Source organism: Camellia sinensis, chromosome 15, assembly GCF_055761805.1.
Source record: "Camellia sinensis isolate YWXY chromosome 15, ASM5576180v1, whole genome shotgun sequence".
Classification (NCBI taxonomy): Eukaryota; Viridiplantae; Streptophyta; class Magnoliopsida; order Ericales; family Theaceae; genus Camellia; species Camellia sinensis.
The window spans coordinates 72115733-72137120 of record NC_138975.1 but is presented as its reverse complement, the minus strand read 5'-3'; the positions used below and the strand labels follow the sequence as shown (position 1 = coordinate 72137120).

General features: G+C 36.0%; 2 pseudogenes across 1 annotated transcript in view; both read left to right on the top strand.

Moving 5' to 3' along the window:
- Positions 1-540: 540 nt before the first annotated feature.
- Positions 541-3497, top strand: LOC114291186 (potassium transporter 4 pseudogene; annotated as a pseudogene).
- A 4067-nt stretch (positions 3498-7564) lies between these two features.
- Positions 7565-21388, top strand: part of LOC114291187 (V-type proton ATPase catalytic subunit A-like) — a 37449-nt pseudogene continuing 23625 nt past the window's right edge. The window contains exons 1-12 of the transcript XR_014356330.1: positions 7565-7652; positions 8560-8679; positions 9205-9260; positions 9364-9420; positions 9553-9664; positions 9781-9818; positions 9953-10054; positions 10676-10731; positions 10829-10901; positions 11006-11107; positions 11216-11278; positions 11363-11494. The product of XR_014356330.1 is annotated as a V-type proton ATPase catalytic subunit A-like (transcript). The remainder of the gene's footprint in view (positions 7653-8559; positions 8680-9204; positions 9261-9363; positions 9421-9552; positions 9665-9780; positions 9819-9952; positions 10055-10675; positions 10732-10828; positions 10902-11005; positions 11108-11215; positions 11279-11362; positions 11495-21388) is intronic.

Here is a 21388-nt window from a genome sequence, read left to right as displayed (position 1 = left end):
TCATTTGGCAAAGACCTAAGTATTTTTCTTATAAGCTCATCATTAGTATAAGATTTACCAAGAGATTTTAGAGCATTACTAATATTGGTAAATTTATAAAACATCTCAGAAATAGATTCAAATGATTCCATAGTAAAAAGTTCATAATCATGAATAAGCATGTCAATCCGAGACTCTTTTATTTGGCTAGTTCCTTCATAGGTGATTTCAAATTTATCTCAAATTTCTTCAGCAGTAATACACCCAGAAATTTTATTGTACTCATTTGCATCTAGTCCACACACAAGAATAAGCTTGACTTTAGCATTAGCTTGAAGGAGTTTATAATCACGCTCATCAAATTCATCATCAAGTTTAGGCACACTGATATGGTCTACTATCTTGGTAGGGATTTTAGAACCTTTAGTGATAATGAGCCACAAAGCATAGTTGGTAGCTTGAAGACACAAAGTCATTTTTTCTTTCTAATGAATATAATTACTACCATCAAATAGAGGTGGCTTATTGTTAGCTTGTCCTACAATAGAGTAAGTAGAATACATGGTTGCTATGGATCAAAAACTCAAGATTGTTAAATCTAAACAAGAGCCCTAGGCTCTGATACTAATTTTTACCCAACAAGCAACCTAAGAGGGGGGTGAATTAGGTTTCTATAAATTAAAATTAATAATACCCCAATAAAATTAACTATTATTACAACAAATTATTAACAAGCACAATGATGAACTTAGCAGTAAATGATCAAGCAAAATAACAATGAAGTATAACTAACATACAGGGTAAATCAAATGATTAGCACATGAATATTAGATAGATATAGCAGTAGTAGGAAAGTAAAGAGATTAGGGAAGAGGAGACAAACAGATTTATAGTGGTTCGGCTTCAACCAAGCCTACATCCACTCATCAAGCTTCACTTGAGATTTTTCACTATCTTCTAACTTCACAGAGTACTAGCAACCTTTTCACAGATGGAGCAATCCTCCACAGATTTTACACAGACTTTCTAAGTTAAGAACACTGAGTGTACTACACTCTTACAAGGTTGAAAAGAAGGCGTTTTTGCTTTCACAGGAAACTACAATAGTTATCTCTCAAAGATAGATATAAAAATGAAGCTCTGGTTTTTCTGTAAATCTCACACAAGAAAGATGAGCTTAATGCTATAAGGCTCAGTGTATAATTTCTGAGAGAGAATGTAAACAAAAATTGAAGAACATTTCTCAGAGAATTTTTCAGAGAATAGATGTGAGTGATTATAGATCAAAGAATATTTTTTTTTTTATAACTTGTTTACATTAGAGATTTTGGTATATATAATGAAACTTATAGCCGTTTATAGCCGTTGTACTCCATCATTACTAATTTGAATATCTTCCATTCTATCATTACTAATTTGAATATCTTCCACTCCATCATTACAAATTTGAATATCTTCCACTTGAACCTTTTGAACTGCTGTTGTGCTGAGCTATTTGAACCTCTGTTTTGGGCTATTTGAACTTCTGATTTAATCAAATATTAAATACATTCTAACAACATTTAGGATAAAGGTTTAGGTGAGAAATAATGAGACAAAATAAATTTTGATTCTATTTTTCTCTTTCAAATAAATTAAAACATAATTAAATAAATCATCAAAATAAATTTTGGATTTAAAACATAATTAAATAAATCATCAAAATAAATTTTGGATTCTATTTTTCTTTTTCAAATAAATTAAAATATAATTAAATAAATCATCAAAATAAATTCTGGATTCTATTTTTCTTTTTCAAATAAATTAAAATAGAATTAAATAAATCATCAAAATAAATTTTGGATTCTATGTTTTTCTTTTAGATAAATTAAAACATAATTAAATAAATCATCAAAATAAATAAGTCTAACAGTGTACTTATACATTCATATTTATAATTTGAAATCTTTACATACATGTTTTAGATACTTTGGTGACACTTTTTGAACCCTCCGAACATGACATGTGTGATGAATCTTTTTATGTTTTGCATTCTTCAAAAATACAAAGTTTACTCAAAATATATTTTGTAACACTTATAAGATGAAGTGTCACAAAAATATCCTACCAAAAAAAAATGATAATTAGAAAAATTGACATACCATATGGCATGTTTGACACGCGTGTCCCAGGCGTGTTGGTGTTCTGCACATGTTTGATACAGACACAACATCCATTTGAAGTGTTGGTACTTCATACGGACATGTTTATGAATGAGTGGTGAAATAAGAAAAAGATATGATAGGAAAGAAAGTCATTTTGAAATAACATGAATTGAGGATAAGCCGAGAGAATTTATGAAAACAATGTGCTCGTCTGGTGCAACAAAAATCAATTACTCCTTTAGTAACTAGTAGCAATTTAATTCAAGCTAACGTTACTTACTACACATACAAGCAAGGCCAAAGTTCTAATGGCATGGAAGCTTACAATTTACATAAGAAATGGCATGTCTAATGATCCTGATCCACAACCGTGACACTATATAAAGCCCGGGAAAAATCAACAAAGACATTTTGGTCATTGAATCCTAACTTGCCTGTTTTATCTTGCTGCTGATATTTATGGTTTATCATATTTAACATGAACAAATTTTGTTTCTTTGAACAATGCATTGACTCAACTAGTTTAAACTTGTACTAAGGCCTCGTTTGTCAACTATAGATTTTAGTTAAAAAGTCAAAAAGTCACTATAAGTTGTCACATTACTCTCTCTACTTTTCTGCACATCTTTTCGTAAAAAGCCAAAAAGTTTCTAAAATAACCTGTATCCCAAACGAGGCCTAAACTTACTACATGTGGCCTTGCAGTTTTCATGGGTGAATCTCTCCAAGAATCTAATGTTAGCATACCAGAGCTTTGGTGTTGTATATGGTGACTTGAGCACTTCACCTCTTTATGTTTATAAAAGCACATTCGTAGGGAAGTTGCAGAAATATCAGAATGATGATGCAATATTTGGTGTATTATTGTTGATATGTTGGACCGTAATGTTAATTCCTTTGCTCAAATATGTGTTCATCGTTTTGACTACCGATGATAATGGCGAAGGTGTGTTGTGACTGACTCTTTTAATAAAATGCTCATTGATAAGGCTTATGTTTGGATATATTTTACTGAAATCTAATTCAATTATTGTCAGGTGGTACATTTTCTCTTTACTCGCTGCTTTGTAGGCATGTAAAGCTTAGTTTACTTCCCAATCAACAAGCAGCTAATGAGGAGTTGTCTGCTTATAGATATGGTCCTTCAAGACAGGGTTCATCATCTTTACCACTGAAGAGATTTCTTGAAAAGAATAAAAAATTGCGGACAACCCTACTTATTGTGGTGTTATTGGGGGCTTGCATGGTCATAGGTGATGATGTGATTACTCCCGCAATTTCAGGTAACTTAATGCTAAGTTATCCATGTTATCAAGAAGAATTGGCTTGAAGTTTGTTAGAGCATCCCTAATAGAACTCCTAAATTTCATCCTTACCTATTTTAAGGGATTAGCGGTTCCCTATACCCTTCCATTAGAGACCTTAAACACTTCCCTAAAATAGGAATTGCTACAGTGACTCCCTATTTGTAGGGAGGGGCCGTGCTATGTCCCCCGAAATTCCCCCCCTAATCCCCCGAATTTTCAAACCAAGGCAAAAAAAAAAAAAAAATTCCCCAAAACGGTGTCGTTTTGGGGATTAGGGGGATTAAGGGTGGCTTTTTTAGGACTCCAAATCATTTTCCTTGTAGGGAGTCACTGTAGCTCCCTCATAATTTCCTCTTTTTTTTTTTTTTTTTTTTGGCTTTGTTTTGTTTAGGGACTGTAATACACATTTATGATTTTTATTTTTTTAAATTTATAATTAAAAATTATATTTTAATAAAATAGAGAAAAAATAGGGAGTTTGTTAATAGAATAAGGAAATAATAGGGAGTCTGTTGGGGGAAATAAATGAAAAAGTGATTCTTAAAATATGGAATGAATTTTTTAATAATATTTTAGGGTCAAAATTTAGGTAATATGATAGAGATGCTCCATATTGTTATCATCCATAACTTAGCTTTCTCGTGTTGAATCCACTAATTTTTTATATTTCCCAAATTGAATTCCGAATGATCAGTCATTTGCCAATAAAAAAAAATCCGTCCTAAGACCTCAATTCAAACAGAATAGTGGTTTAAGTTGGGTATCGTACAACATGGATTAATGGACTAATAAATTCTATTATCTTGAATGACAATTCCTAAATTAACTCGATTGAGTTGTTTTGAGGATAATTAAACTATAAATTAAAAATAATCCAAATTAATTAAGCAATAAATAGAATGTGTTATAATGTGGAGAAAGTCTTACGATTTCGCATAAACAGGTTTTGTTGTATTAATTTCCCAAAAATTGTTAATTTGGATAATTACGATGTTTTGTAACTATAAGTCCCAATAACATCATTAAGAGGATTCAAGTATTCAAACCATGGGCACGAATCATCTTCGGTCAGTACAAATCATCTATACTAAAACTAGGGTTGTAGCACGATTTTTCTCCCGTTAATATCTTGTCTCACAGTTTCAGTACATATGTAGGAAGAACAATTGTATAACCATGCATTCTCAATCACATAAATCAAACACATAAATTTGATGAAAAATTTACTTGAATAAATAGTCCTTGAAAGTTATGCAACTCTTATCCAAATCAAATCAAAATTCAAAATTACAATACAACAATTCTAGTGTCTTACTTAGATTGTTTCTTAAATAAATGAGTGGGCATGAAGTGTGCGTTTTGAGGCAATTCCACTCGAGTGGTGCCAGACCTCCACTTGGGCGGATTATGGTAGTGTGCTTTTAGGCTTCAATGAATTTCTCCTGATGCAAAGAAATACTTCTACTCGATTGGAATAAGGCAGTGGCAGACTCCTTTATTTTCCACTTTTCATCTCTAATGCACGGAGGACCTACACAACATGGAATAAGATTATTAGGCCAAGTAACATAAGATAAAGGACTAAAAGTGTATCTTGGAGGGCCTCAATGTGTAACATTTCATCTTCGATCATCGAATTTATTATTTGATGCTAATGTGGTTCACAGACAAGAAGCAAAGTAATTGATGTTATCTTTGTATGTTCATATTTTTCTGTTTGTCATTTTTTTTGTGTTTGTGTCTTACATGTGAGGAAAACTTTAACTACACTAATCAGCCAACTCATACATATGATACATCAATTTTGATTATCATATGATTCAATTGCTCTGACATACTGTAGGTTATACTCCAAAAACGGTTAGTATTTCCCTACATTTATTTGTATCATTAGATGGTTGTGTCCTCTTGGTTCACCTTGTGACCTATGTTGGAAAAAATAGCTTTTTGGTGACTTTAATCAAATATTAAAGTGGGTCCTAATCGTCTATTGTGTTGGATCCAAGTGGATCTAGATACTTTGCAATGAGATCTTTAGACCACAAATAGAATGACCAAAAACCATTGAGAATTGAATGAAAAATTGCCCCATGAAGTTAGCTTCATGAAAGAGTTAATGGGGTTTGTAACTTCTGCCTTTATTGCAGAGTTTAATAGTGCATTAATGGGGTTTGTAACTCCTGCCTTTATTGCAGAGGTTAATGGTGCATTAGTGACCAGCCATAAAGGCTGGAGGCTTCTTCTCTCTCCCCTATACATGTATAAATTGAGACTCTCATGTCAAGTCTCATAGACAGAAATTTTTGCTTTCTTTTTACCAGTCAGTTTGCTAGAAAGTTCCTACAGTGAGAGTGCTGCCATGGTTTTGTTCGCTAAGCTAGACAGAAAGTGCTTCTGCCGTAGCTGGTTTTTGACCGTCGTATCTTGGGAGACAGACGTTGGAATTCCTCAAGCACTCGACCCGTGAGGCGGCGAAATCTGTTTTAAGAAAACTGCTACCGTGCAGGTTTTGGTTTGCTTTCTTTACCATTTTATTATATTGTGTATTTCTGTTGTAATTTAGTTGTAATTCTTAGCATGTGTTCTTGGTATATATATATATATATATATATATATTTTTTTTTTTTAAAATTTATTCGTGAAGCTATTTAGAGACTCCATTCAATAATTTCATTTTTCCAACTGAGTAGTAGAAGTGTTGATCTAAATTTTTTTTTATCATCCTGTATCTTTTGTTAAGTAGCATTTCCCTTTTTGGATCAATCTCTATTTAGAGACTTTGATCGTCAAATGGTCCTAGCTAGTGGAGGAGGGACGTTGGGTCGAGGGGGATCACGTACCCCCTTGGCTTTTCAAATTTTTTTTTTTTTTTTTGGTTTGGTCTTGCTTACACAGTGCCTCTACTACATAGCCCTCTCAAATGCATCCCAAACACACTAACATCACACCACGGACCCACGTTTTTTTGGTTTTTTTTGTGAATCCCAATCCCAATCAAACACTGGCACACAAATTTTTTTTTTTTGGGTGAGTGCACACAAACTCCAATTACGGCAAGGCTAAAACCCTAAAACCCTAAAAGTGTATGAAATTCTTCTTTTATTTATTTATTCACAGTACTTGTTAAGTATTTTCGTATTTTCTTTGTCTTCTTTATCTCTCTTTGTTACTTTGTAATTTACCGACTCGCGATTCACCAGATTAGGATCACACAACACAGATTTGGGACCACACTATAACCCTGGTATTTTCTCTTTGTTGTTTACAGATAACTTTATTTTTATTTTTTTTACTTTTAAATAAAAAGTATGAGTATTAATTTATAGTTATTTGTTAAGTTTTAATTTGTAATTTTTTTATTTGTTATTATTTGTGTTAAAATAAGAGATTTTGATATGCTAAAATTATGAATCTTAATTGGTTATTTTTGAATAAATTACAAATACATCCCTTGAGGTTTACGTAAATTGCAAATTACTCATGTAATTTTAGAAATTACATTATGCCCATTAAGATTTCTAATTTCATAACAAATATGTTCTTTTATTAATAAATTATCAAGTTAATTAACAGTTTTTAATAATGTTAAAATTTTATTTCAATTAATAATTTAAATAATTTTATTATTGTATAAGTGAACAATTAGAAATTTTATTTTTTCAACTAATTCTGTTAAGTAAAAAATTCTAATAGAAAAATATTTATAATTTTCTAAATCACAAAAAATAATTCGTATTTTAAATAAATCTTAAGGGTGTATTTATAATTTATCCTTTATTTTTTAATTCACTTGCTAAATGATGAATGACGCGGCTACGTATAAATGGACACACCATGAAACCTGATGTGTATGCGCAGCGTCAGATTACTCTCTCCCCTTCCGTAGGAAAGCCCCTCCCTCTGCTCTCTCTATATCTCTCTGTAACCGTACTCATTATTCTCTCAATATGTCTCTGTAACCGTACTCATAATCCACGTTCTCATCTCTTCTTCTTCTTGTTTTTGGTTCTTCGCATATGTAATCGCCAAACCCTCTCTCTATATAGGAATTCCATTGGAAACCTTGTGTTTCCTTGACGATCTGATCTACAGAATTGAAGTTTAGATTTTTGATTTCGGTTTCTCCTGTGATCCGTCTCACAGAATGCCGTCCGTATACGGAGCTCGATTGACAACTTTCGAAGATTCAGAGAAGGAAAGCGAGTACGGTTACGTTCGAAAGGTCTCCCTCTTTCTTCGATCTATCTCTCTTTCTTTTCCCTTTCAATGTCTATTATTTGATCCATTTTTTCCTGATCTACTTGCTTACTTAATTTTTTGTTCACCTTGTTTATCCTGTTTAATTTTATTCAAGGTTTTGTTTGCTTACTTTGAATATATACGTTAATTTTATTGAGATAATTTTGATTGATTCAGTCAGTTATATTTGTATAAATATTAGTTAAGATTCATGATTTGCAGTAGTATTCTTAAGATCTGATTAGGGTCTCCAATTCAACTCAACTTGCAGGCACGGTGCTGCACTGCTTGTAGGGTAATAGTTTATTCCCCTGTTTTCTAATTAGCTTATTCCTTATCAGTTGACCGAATGGGGAACTGGAGCTAATCCTTTTTGAGTTATGTACAATAGATTGTTCATTCTTCTAGTTTATTTTGACATTTTTGTATAGGATATTAAAAATAGTATTATGGATTTACTTCAGATATTTGTTCAAGTTTCTAAGTTGCTTACAAAGATTTTCATTAGTTACTTTTTTTTTTTTCATTGATTCTGATTATTTTAGATTCTGAAACCATGAAATTGACTTGATGATTTTATTTTTTTAGAGGCAAAAACGCTTATGTTTGTAGAAATGTGTAATGATACATCTAGGACAAGATAATTCAAGTAGCCTCTGAGTACGGTATAAAACCAACAAATAGCTTTGAATATAGTTAGGCCTTTCAATATTTTAATGAACTTGTTCTTTTGATTTTGTTCCAATGAACTTATTTCTGCTAATAATTTTTTTTAATTAATTAATTAATTTTTTAGTTCAAATATGCCAATTTGATGTATCCGATTCTAAATATTATTATGTTTTCTCCAACTATATTAACATTTTAGTTTCTCATTGAACATGTATCAGGACCAGTCGTCGTTGCAGATGGAATGGCAGGGGCTGCTATGTATGAATTGGTCCGTGTCGGACATGACAAACTTATTGGGGAAATTATTCGTCTGGAAGGAGATTCTGCAACAATCCAAGGTAATCATTTTAGATATGTCCTCAAAATATTGATTATAGATAATGTAGGGTGGTAATTCATTCTACAACTCCTTTATATATATATATATATATATATTGGGGAAATTATTCGTCTGGAAGGAGATTCTGCAACAATCCAAGGTAATTATTTTAGATATGTCCTCAAAATATTGATTATAGATAATGTAGGGTGGTAATTCATTCTACAACTCCTTTATATATATATATATATATATTACTTGTGAATGTGTACAAGCTGCATCCCCTTGATGCTTATTAATGATAGGTTATACATATATATATGTATATAAATTCTACAAATATTGTTAAGAGCTTTTTAACGTAGGCCTTAATTGAGCCCTGTAGGTTTTTAATGCACATCATATCTTTCTTGATTTTGTCTCCTTCCTTACTGTCGCTCTCCCTTTGCACCAAGTTTCTTGTAGCTATAGTTATCATCTTGTACATGGTGGAACTAAAACAGCTTAATATTGACAATAATTTGTTGTCTATATATCATCTCAGTGTATGAAGAAACAGCTGGGTTGACTGTCAATGATCCTGTTTTATGAATACACAAGGTAATCTTGTTATGTTTTGTACAATATTATTGTTAGAATTTTTGAGTTGTTATAGATCTAACATTAAATGCACTAACATTTAACTTGTCCATTGACATTACAGCCTCTGTTGGTGGAGTTGGGTCCTGGAATCTTGGGGAATATATTTGATGGTATTCAGGTTTGTGAAATATATGCTTCTTCATATTGCCCAACTTGAATGTTGTCTTGCAACTGGGTCTTTTATTATTAGCCTAGCTTAAGGAGGACATTTACCCACTGACAATCCATTTATTGTTTAAAAATAATGCAGAGGCCTCTAAAGACCATCGCAAAGCGATCTGGTGATGTGTATATCCCTCGTGGTGTCTCTGTCCCGGCCCTTGACAAGGACACCCTTTGGGAATTCCAGCCTAAAAAAATAGGTAATCAAAGAGCATTTTACTTTAGTCGTTTAGAGACAATTGTTATGGCTTTTGTTTACATTAGAGAGCTAGAAAGACTTGATGCTTCATAGTTTAACGTCATCTGTTGGTGGCAGGTGAGGGAGATCTTGTAACAGGGGGAGACTTATATGCTGTAAGTTTAACAATGCTTAACTTAGTTTACAGAAGTTTAAAAGTCCTTTCTGTAAAATTCTGTTGCCATATGCGTCTGGCATTTTTATTTTGTTGTTCTTCATCTAAGGTTGCCATGGTTAAATCATTATGCAGACTGCCTTTGAGAACAGTTTAGTGCAGCACCATGTTGCACTTCCTCCTGATTCTATGGAAAAGATAACCTACATTGCACCAGTTGGTCAATATTCATTGAAGGTTTGTCTAATTTATTTTTTGTTTGTCATTCAGTGTTGGCTATTCTTTGTATGACATCCTTAAGGTCAAGTCAGTAATCTTTTGAACTATGTTTTATTTGCATTTACCATGCACCTGGACAATTTTGACTTAAATATATATGGTGTTCATCTCAGGCACATTTTCCCCCCTTTGTCGTGTCGTGACACATTTAAAGTAATAGTTGGGTCAATCTCTAACTTTGACATGCTAGTGGTGATACATATTGTCTCGTAAAAATCACTTACTGTCACCTCAATTCTACAAGTGGGTAAAACACACTGCTGATATTCATCGAACTAATTGGTATAGAAATTCTGCCATTTTGCCCAATAATATTTTTGGGTTAGCATGATCATGTGTTGTTTGTTCTAGCTAGTCAATAGATTTTGGTAGGAGGGTTTATGAATGCCAAACACAATTCGCTGGTCAATAGATTTAGGAGGGAGGGTTTATTAATGAACACCAGCTTGTGTAACATTTCTCATTCTAATATGTTATTTGAAAATGTTATCCTCGGTATATGTTAAGATTGATATAAAGCCATGCAATGACTACTTTTCCAGTAGAGCACTTGCATTGACTTACTCTATGTATGTGCAGGACACTGTATTAGAGCTTGAGTTTCAAGGTGTCAAAAAGCAAATTACTATGCTTCAGGTTTGTCGTTTTACTTTTGGAGTTCAATGCACGTTAAATTATTTTATTCCAATATAGACAACTTTATCTTACTGTGGTTATGCCTTCGTGTTTGCTGACTTGGCCTGTGCAAACTCCTAGGCCTGTTGCGTCAAAGCTTGCTGCTGATACTCCTCTTCTTACTGGGCAGGTAACCAGCATAGATAGAAATTGTGTTGCCTGATCTTATTGGTTTTTATTTGTGACCTATATAGCTTGAAAATTTGCTGTACCTAATGGCTTTATTCATATCAGCGTGTTCTTGATGCCCTTTTCCCCTCGGTTCTTGGCGGGGCATGTGCTATACCTGGTGCATTTGGCTGTGGAAAAACAGTCATTAGTCAAGCTCTTTCCAAGGTATTTTTTCCTTATATATGATCATCCTTTGGAAAGTTAGGTGATGAAACTCATCACTAGTCATGAAATGTTGGATCATTCAGTTTGTATTGATATATTTGTATGCAGTATTCTAATTCCGACACTGTTGTTTATGTTGGTTGTGGAGAAAGAGGAAATGAAACGGCAGAGGTACATGGTTGTGTTTTCTTGTTTGGTCATTTTAACCAATTGATTATATTGGAGATGTTTAATCTAGATTACCTAATTATTTAGGTTCTTATGGATTTTCCTCAACTGACAATGACCCTGCCTGATGGCCGTGAGGAATCTGTTATGAAACGTACCACACTTGTGGCAAACACTTCAAACATGCCTGTGGCGCTCGTGAGGCTTCAATATATACAGGTGAGTATATGTGCTCTTGCTTAATATTGTTTACATGCCTAATGTCAAGGTAAAGCATATTTTTTAGGAGTGAATCATTCTCAATTTGAATTGATAATTGATTGTTGGTATTGTTTTTATTTTATATGTTATTTCCCTTGTATAAAGGTAATTTTTCATACTTGTGATTCCGTTGTGTATAATCTCTCAAGATGCGCACTGAATGAAATTGAAGGCCATAGAGGACTTCTCTTTAGCTTTCTTGATGTACAAACGAAAATGCATTGTTTTAAGTCCCTTCGTATTGCAGCCTGCTGGAGAACAAGAAACAATGTCTAAGAAGCACTGACATTTCTAAGATGGTGTGCCTGTGTCATATACTGACACTTATTGGACACGTGCCCTAACATGTTCTATTATTTAAAAAAAAAAAAAAAAATTAACTGGAAACACTTCGGACACTTGGGGGACACAAGTATCCAACTAGTAGAAACACAAAAGATAAAACAAATTGCAAGTTTGAAGAAAATAACTAGGGTGTCAATGATAAAATCAAAACAGTGCGAGTCTATACTTGTTAATCTCTCCTCTTTATAGCTTTTGGACTTTATGAACTCTAAAGCCTGAAAGCTCCAATTTGTTAGTGAACAACAATTTTAAAAATAGATATTAGGACTCGTAGAAAAAAGATTTCTTACCATTTTCATATAATGAAATATAAATGTATTTATAGTGTCAAAATAAAGAGATTATTAGTATTATTTTAATGTATATAATGATAATATATATTTATTTGTTGCCATGTTGTGTCCTGATGTTTTGAAACTTGTAGTGTCAGCTTATCCATGTCATGTATCCGTGTGCGGTGTTCATATCCATGCTTCTTAGATGACATGTTGCTTTGTTCCTCTACCCTTTGTCCAACCCAAATGGAACTGAGCGTGCCTCGTTTCTTACTTATAGAAATGTGCAAGGATGTAATACGTCCTTGAACCAGTTTTTGGATTCTGTAGAGGCCTTTCAATAGGTTTTTGATGTACAACAGATGGGTTTTTTTTTATACAGGCTGTGCACTCCTGTGGTGCCTCATTTTCTTCAAAAATTTTTTGCTTAAAAAACCTTTTTCAGTTAAATGAGTTTCCTTTCCTTGGACAATGAATCAAATTGTCCTGCATGTATTGAGCCATAATCATTCTATCTATGTGGATGTGAATTTTCCAGGAATCACCATAGTTGAATACTTCAGGGAAACCCCCAACCCAACACCTAACCCCCAACCCAAAACCCCCAACCGCAAAACCCAAACCCCTAACCCCTAAACCGCAAATCCCAAACCCCAACACCTAACCCCAATCCCCAATCCCCAAACCCCAAATCCTAAACCATAAACCCTACCCTAACCCCTAACCCCTAACCCCCAACCCTAAACCCTACACCCCTAACCCTTAACCCTAAACCCTACATCCTAACTCGTAACCCTAAATTCTAAACCTTAAAATCCTAAAAAACCCAAAACCCCAAAATCCCAAATCCCAAACCCCCCCCCCCCCCAAACCCTTAAAGATAAACCACGAACCCCGAAACCCAAAAACCCCGAACCCGAACCACTAAATCCTAAACCCTAAATCTTAAACCCCAAACTCCAAAACCTAACCCCAAACTCCAAACCCTAAACCATAAACCCTATCCTAGCCACCTAAACCCTACCCTAAACCCTAAATCCTAAACCTTAACCCGTTAACCCTCTAATCCCAAACCTTCAAACCCCCAATCCCAATTGCCAAACCCTAAACCCCAACCCCCGACCCTAGACCCTCAACCTTAGACCCTAGACCCTCAGTCTTAAATCCTAAACCACAAAGCCTAACTTGCAACACCCAACCCCCTAACCCCCAACCCCTAACCCTAAACCAAACACCCAAACCCCAAACCCCAACACCCAAACCCCTAAACCCCTAACCCTAAAACCCCAAACCCTAACCCCTAAAACCCCAAACCCTAACCCCTAAACCCGTAACCCTCAAATCCTAAACCCTAAACCCAGGGTTTAGGGTTTAATGATGATGATGCGTGGACGCTCCTCAGTAAGATGCCAAGTACGACAACTGTGTCGAGAGTGGACACGACATTCATATCATTGGGTTGCGGAAGTCGGAATAAATTATTGGGATCAGCATCGGCTCGCAGCAATGTGGTAAAGAGGTCTCCTTAGCCGGGCACTAGTGCCAATATCCAATCAGGGGTGGCGAAGAATTGCTGTGGTTGAATGTGGCAGCGAGAAGGTCGGAGATATGAGTGAATGTAATCGATTCGTAGATCATTTGAATCATGATGATCAGTGACCTCATGCGATCTGCGTAGGAGATCGTGGAGGTGGCCAGATCATTTACGTCATTAGTGAGTGCGGTCGGGCCAAGGTATATGTTATTCATACTTTGTTCGGAAACACGTTCCAGGGCATTGTAGCTGCCATCGTAACCCAAGAAAGTGGATCCGGAAATTAGATGTGGAGAAGTAGGAGAAGTATGCCCGAACTCCAACCACTCTTTAGAATTATCCAATTGGTAGGTGTTCAAGTAGAGGTTGTCCCGTTAAATTCTCAGCCTAATCCAATGATTGGTGGTTCGTAGTATGATGTTGAACTATCGAGTGGGTGGATTCTGCTAAGCGGGAAGTACGAGAATATTGTGTGAAAAGTTTTCTCCCAATTCAACGTGCAAGTCATCAATGAAGTCCCTGTAAGCTCCACTACCCCTTTCAACGTCGAACTCCTTTGTGAATTTCGCCATTGTTTGAATTCAATTCTGTCATTAACAATAATAATCAATCAATAGAAAAACATAAAAATAATAACTCAATGAAGTGTTTGTAATTATCATTTTCAACGTTAAATTCCGCCATTAACTCAATTGAATTCTGTCATTGACAATAATAATAAATCAATAGCTAAAATAATAATAATTAAAAACTAAAATAATAATAATTAAATGGTATTAAAAAATAATTCTCATTTTTCTCATATCTGGCATTATTGTTAAATCTTGAATCGAATCGTGAATTGGTTTGCTAAAATAATGAATCGTGAATCGTATGATTCACTTTATTTGCGCCCGACCACTAGTGTTAGATAAAGTGAATCATACAATTCACTATTCATTATTTTAGCAAAACGATTCAAGATTTGACAATAATGCATGAGATGAGAAAAATGAAAATTATTTATTAATAGTATTTAATTATTAATAATTTAGTTTTTAATTATTATTATTTTAACTATTGATTTATTATTATTTTTACTATTGATTTATTATTATTGTCAATGGCAGAATTCAACGTTGAAAACGATATTTACAAGCACTCCATTGAGTTAATATTTTTATGTTTTTCTATTGATTGATTATTAATGTCAATGGCATAATTGAATTCAGTTAATGGCGGAATTCACAAAGGAGTTTAACGTTGAAAGGGGTAGTGGAGCATACAGGGAATTCATTGAAGACTTACGCGTTGAATTGGGAGAAGTCTTTCCACACAATATTCCCATACTTCCTGCTCAGCAGAATCAACCCACTTGATGGTTCAACATCATACTGCGAACCAACAATCATTGGATCAGACTGAGGATTTGACGGGATAACCTCTACTTGCACGCCTACCAAATGGAGTTTTTGAGGAGTGGTTGGAGTTCGTGCATACTTCTCTTACTTCTCGACATCTAATTTTCGAATCCACTTTCTTGGGTTACGATGGTAGTGAGAATGCCTTGGAGCGTATTTCTGGACATGGTATGAATAACATAGCCGTTGGCTCGACCGCACTGATTAATACCGTAAATAATCTGGCTACCTCTACGATCTTCTTCGCAGATTGCGCGAGGTTAATGATTATCGTGATTCAAATGATCTACGAATCGATTAGATTTACTCGTATTTCCGATCTTCTCGTTGTCACATTCAGCAACAATAGTTTTTTTGCCACTTCCTAATTGGATGCTGGCACTAGTGCTTTGCTGGGGAGACCTCTTTGCCGCACTCTTGCGAGCCGATACTGATCCCAATAATTTCTTCCGACTTCCACAACCCAATGATATTAATATTGTGTTCGCTCTGGATATGGTTGCCGTACTTGGCATCTTGATCAAGAGCGTTCGCGCATCATAATTATCAAACCGTAAACCTCAAAGGGTTTAGGGTTTTAGGGTTGGGGTAGGGGTTTAGTTACGGTTTTTAGGGGTTTGGGGTTTAGGTGTTTGGGTGTTGGGGTTTAGGGTTGGGTGGTTTGAGGTTGGGGTTGGGGTTGGGGTTTGAGGGTTGAGGGTCAGGGGCTGGGGTTTGGGGGTTGTTGGATTGGGTTTTGGGTTAGGGTTTAGAGGATTAGGGTAGGGTTTAGGGTTTGGTGTCCGGGGTTAGGGTTTGGGGTATCAGGGTGCGGGGTTTGGGAGTTTATGGTTTCGGGGTTTATGGTTTAAGGTCGGGGTTTTTGGAGTTTACGGCTCGGGGTTTTCAGATTTTGGGTTTAGGGTTTCAGAGTTTAGGGATTAGGGTTTGGGATTTCGGGTTTGGGTTTAGTGGTTAGGGTTTTGGGGTTAGGGTTTAGGGTTATGGCGGTTTGGGGTTTGGGGTTAGGTTTTGAGATTTAGGGTTTATGGTTTGGGATTTTGGGTTTTGGGGTTTTATGTTTCGGGTTTAAGGGTTTTGAAATCCTAAACCCTTAACCCCTAAACCCCTAACCCCAACACCCAATCCTTAACTCCTAACCCTTAAGCCTAAATTCTAACTCTTAAACCTTAAACCCTAAACCACCGACCCAAAACCCCTGATCCCCGGACCCTGGAACCCTTAACTCCTAACCCCTAGGCTTAAACCCTAACTCCTAAACCTTAAACCCTAAACCTCTGATCTTCGACCCTACCCTGGACCCTAGACCCTCGACCTTAGTCCCTAGACCCTAATAGAACCTTAATTCTTAAACCTTAAATCCTAATAGACCCTAGACATTAGACCCTAGATCGTAAACCCTAATAGACCCTAGACCCCAGACCCCAAACTCGAAAACCCCAAACACCAAACCTCAAACCCCAATCCCGAACACCAAATCCTAATAGACCCTAGACCCTAAACCCTAATAGTTCCTAGACCTTAGACCCAAATAGACCCCAACCCCCAAACCCTAACCCCAACCCCAACCCCAAACCCAAAATAGTGAACCCCCTAAAAACCCTCTAAACCCCAAACACTAAACCCCAAACCCCAAATCCATAATCCAAAACCCAAAGCTCAAAACCCTAAAACCCTAATCCCCTACAACCATCAAATCTAAACCTCAAAACCTAAAACTTAAAACCCAAACCCCAAACCCAAACCTAAACTCGAAACTCGAAACCCCTAAAACCCTAACCCCTAAATCCCTAAACCCAAACCCCAAACCCTAACACGTAAACTCTAAATCCTAACCCCTAACCCTTAATCCCTAACCCCTAACTCCTAAACCCTAACCCTAAATCCTAATCCCTAATCCTAAATCCTAAACCCTAAAAAACCCTAAACCCACAAACCAAAAACCTCAAATCCCAAACCCTAAACCCTCAACCCAAACCCCAAACCCTAACCCGTAAACTCTAAACCCTAAGCCCCTAACTCCTAATCCCTAATCCCTAAACCCTAAACCCTAAAAAACCCTAAACCCACAAACCAAAAACCCCAAACCTTAAACCCTAAACCCCCAAACTCTAAAAGCTAAATGCCGAACCCCGAAACCCCGAAACCCCTAAACTTCAAACCCCTAAACTCCAAACCCCAAACCCCAAGACCTAATCCCAAACCCTAAACCATAAACCCTACCCTAACTCCTAAACCCTTAACCCCTAACCCTAAACCCAAATCCTACACCCTAACCACTGACCCCGAACCCAAAACCCAAAATGCAAAACCCAAAAACCCGAAAACCCCAAATCACAAACTCTAAACACTAAATCCCAAACCCTAAACCCCCAAACCCTAAAAGCCAAACCCCGAATCCCGAACCCTGAAACCCCAAAACCCAATTATCCCAAACTTTAAGCCCTAAACCCTAAACCCCAAACTCTAAACCATAAACCCTACCATAACCCCCTAAACCCTACCTTAAACCCTAACCCTCTAACCCCAAAACTTCAAACCCCAAACCCCCAAATCCTAAACCCTCAACCCTACACACTAGACCCTCAACCCTAAATCCTAGGGCCTCAAAAACCAACCCCCAACCCTAAAATGAACACCTAAAACCCAAACCCTAACACCCAAACCTCTAAACCCCTAACCCTCAAACTTCAAACCCTAAACTAAACCCCTAAAACCCTAAACTAATCTAAACCACAAGCCTCTAACCCTAACCCCTAACCCTTAACCCTTAAACCCCTAACCCCCGACCTCCCAAACCCTAAACCGTAAGCAAGATGATGATGATGACGATGACGATGATGATGATGCGTGGATGGTCCTGAATAAGATACCAAGTACGGCAATCGCATCCAATACGGCAATCGCATCCAAACCCAAACCTGAAACTCGAAACCCAAACCCCTAAAACCCTAACCCTTAACCCATAAACTCCTAACCCCTAACCCTAATCCCTAAACCCTAACCCCTAACCTAAATCTCAAACTCTAAACCCTAAAACATCCTAAACCTTCAACCCAAAACGCAAAACCCAAAAACCCCCAAACCCTAAGGGTGTGTTTGATTGGGGGGATTAGGGGGGGACTATTCATTATTCGGATTGCTTATCCGAAGGAGTGAGTAGTCCATCGTTTGTTTTTTTTTAGTCCGCCGGACATGGAGTCCGACCGGACTCCTTAACCCCCATATGGGGGATTATACTATCCCCCGGGGGGTTGGGACAGTTTTAGGGGGACAATTTACTGTTGGGATTAGGTGGTAAAATGACCATTTTGACCATCTACTATTTAATTATATATTATATTTAGTAAAATTCAATAAAATTTAAATGTCTCAATTTAAAAATAAAATAATTTTATTTAACTTTTTATTGATGTTTTATTTATTTAATTTTTTAAAATAATTTTTTATAGATATTTTATTGATATTTTATTTTAAAATTTTGTTTATATTTTATTTAATTTCATTATTTAAATGTTAATAGATGTTTTATTTAATTTCATTGTTTAATTATTATTATTTTTAAAAACAAATTTATTTGAAAAAATAACATATATTTTTATTGATATTTTATTTATTTTATTTAAAAAAAATAAATTTATTTAATTGTCTAAAAAATAAAATAAAATAAATTTTTATTTAATCTAGCTAAAAATAATTAAAATATTAAAGAGATATTTAACATTGCTATTACTTAGTAAATAATTGAAAAAGGGTAAAATAGTGTTTTGTTCATTTATCCTATCCAGCCCGTCCAACAAAATGTTGGATTCACTAAAAATAGTTTTTTCTAGACATCTAATCCCATGAAAAAACAAACACATGACACATATCCAATCCAATCAAATAGTCCGGGGGATTCACAGTCTCAGGACTCAAGTCCGATGGATTCTAATTCCCCCTTATCCAGTCTGTCCAATTAAACACACCTTAAATGCGAAGCCCTAAACCCTAAACCCCCAATCCCTAAAAGCTAAACCCCGAACACTGAAACCCCGAAACCCCGAAACCCCAAAATCCCAAACCCTAAACCCCCAACCATATAACCGTAACCCCTAACCCCCAACCCCAACCCCAACCCCAACCCCAACACCTAACCCCAAGCCCTAAACCATAAACCCTATCCTAATCCCTAACCCCTACACTCCTAACCCCCAACCTCTAACCCCTAACCCTAAACCTTACAGCCTAACCTCTAATCCCTAACCCCAAATCCTAAACCCTAAATCCTAAACTTTAAATCTTAAAAAATCCAAAACCCAAAACCCCAAAAACCCAAAACCCCAAAACACCCAACCCCAAATCCCAAGCCCTAAACCCAAAACCCAAATCCCAAAACCCAAAACCCAAAAATTTGAAAACACTAAACCCTAAATCCCCAAACCCTTAAAGCTAAACCCTAAACCCCGAAACCCAAAAACTCCAAACCCTAACCCCTAAACCCTAAACCCAAAATCATAAACCCCGAACTCCAAAACCTAACCCCAAACACCAAACCCCGAACCCTAGACCATAAACCATAAACCCTACCCTAACCCCCTAAACCCTACCTTAAACCCTAAACTTTAAACCCTAACCCCCTAACCCTTTAACCCTAATCCTTCAAACCCCCAATCCCAACTGCCAAACCGCCAAACCCTAAACCATAAACCCCAACTCCTGACCCTAGACCGTCAACCCTAGACCCTAGACCATCAATCCTAAATCTTAAACCCCAATCCATACCACCTAACCTCCCAACCCCTAACCCCCAACCCCCAACCCCCAGCCCTAAACTGAACACCTAAACCCCAAACCCTTATACCCCTAACCCCAAACCCTAAACCCAAAAACCCTAAAACTCGAAACTAAACCCCTAAAACCCTATCCCCAACCTTTAACCCCTAACCCCTTAACCCCCTAACTCCTATCCCCCAAACCCTAAACCCTAAGGGTTTAGGGTTTGATGATGATGCACGGACGCTTTTGAGCAAGATGCCAAGTACGACAACTGCGTCCTGAGCGGACACGATATTCATATTATTGGTTTACGGAAGTCAGATAAACTTATTGGGATCAACATCAGCTCGCAGCAATGCGACAAAGAGGTCTCCCCGGTCATGCACTATTGCCAGCATTCAATAAAATGTTGGCGAAGAACTGCTGCTTCTGAATGTGGCAGTGAGAAGGTCTAAGATACGAGTGAATGTAATCGATTCGCAGATCATTTAAATCACGATGATTAGTGACCTCATGCGATATGTGTAGGAGATCGTGGAGGTAGCCAGTTCATCTGCAGCATTAGTCAGCGTGGCCGAGCTAAGAGCTATGTTATTCATACCTTGTCTGAAAAGACGTTCCAGCACATTGTAGTTGCCATTGTAACCTAAGAAAGTGGATCCGAGAATTAGATGTGGAGAAGTAGGAGAAGTATGCCCAAACTCTAACCACTCCTCATAATTGTGCAATTGGTAGGCGCCCAAGTAGAGGTTGTCCCGTCGAATCCTCAGTCTGATCCAATGATTGTTGGTTTGCAGTATGATGTTGAACCATCGAGTGGGTGGATTCTACTGAGCGGGAAGTACGAGAATATTGTGTGAAAATGTCTCTCCCAATTCAACGCGCAAGTCTTCAATGAAGTCCCTGTAAGCTCCACTATCCCTTTCAACGTTGAACTTGTTTGTGAATTTCGCCATTAATTGAATTCAATTTTGCCATTGATAATAATAATCAACCAATTAAAAAACATACAAATAATAACTCAATGAAGTGCTTGTAATTATCATTTTCAACGGTGAATTCCGCCATTAACTCAATTAAATTATGCCATTGACAATAATAATAAATCAATAACCAAAATAATAATAATTAAAAGCTAAATAATAATAATGAAATAATATTAGTAAATAATTTTCATTTTTCTTATCTCAGGCATTATTATCAAATCTTGAATCAAATCGTGAATCTCTTGCTAAAATAATGAATCGTGAATCGTATGATTCACTTTATTTGTGCTGGACCGCTAGTGTTAAATAAAGTGAATCATACGATTCACTATTCATTATTTTAGTAAAACGATTCACGATTCGATTGTAGATTTAACAATAATGTCTAAGATGAGAAAAATAAAAATTATTTATTAATAGTATTTAATTATTATTATTTTAGCTTTTAATTATTATTATTTTAGCTATTGATTTATTATTATTTTAGCTATTGATTTATTATTATTGTCAATGGCAGAATTCAATTGGGTTAATGGCAGAATTCAACGTGTAAA